Below are 759 nucleotides of genomic sequence, written 5' to 3' on the forward strand. Positions count from 1 at the left end.
CACTCCCCCTCAGACTCTGGCCCCCTCCCCCAGACTCGTTTGCAACAACCTGCCACATTATGTGACCATGCTCCATCAGTGTTCCCCATCCGACTGTCCACACCTACACTGAACACTCAGATCAAAGGCGGGATGGACACGCAGTACAATCTCTGGATTCTGGGACCAACATCACCTTTGAACTCGAAATAAAAACTGGTTTTTGTTACTGCCTCAGTTGTTATTTTCTTACAAGCATCTGGGAGTCTCAGATCACAGAGCACACTGTCCCAACTGTACCTGCCCCTGCCACCAGTATACCCAACAGCCTGTTCTTCGACAAATTCAGTGCCTCTGTCATCTCCTGTCCCTTCACAGGCTGCACTGTCAGAAGGTCAGTGCTGAGGGAGTGGGCGCTGTCGGAGGGTCAGTGCTGAGGTCGTACTGCACTGTCGAAGGGTCAGTATTGAGGGCGTGCTGCACTGTCAGAGAGTCAGTGCTGAGGGAGTGCTGCTCTATCAGAGGGTCAGTGCTGAGGGAGCACTGTACTGTCAGGGGATCAGTGTTGGGGATGTGCTGCACTGTCAGAGGGTCAGTGCTGGGGGAGCACTGCACTGTCAGAGGGTCAGTGCTGAGGGAGTGCTGCACTGTCAGAGGGTCAGTGCTGGGGGTGTGATGCACTGTCAGAGGGTCAGTGCTGAGGGAGTGCCACACTATCAGAGGGTCAGTACTGAGGGCGTGCTGCACTGTTGGAGGGTCAGTGCTGAGGGAGTGCTGCAC

Source organism: Chiloscyllium plagiosum, chromosome 39 (genome assembly GCF_004010195.1).
Source record: "Chiloscyllium plagiosum isolate BGI_BamShark_2017 chromosome 39, ASM401019v2, whole genome shotgun sequence".
NCBI classification, from domain to species: Eukaryota; Metazoa; Chordata; class Chondrichthyes; order Orectolobiformes; family Hemiscylliidae; genus Chiloscyllium; species Chiloscyllium plagiosum.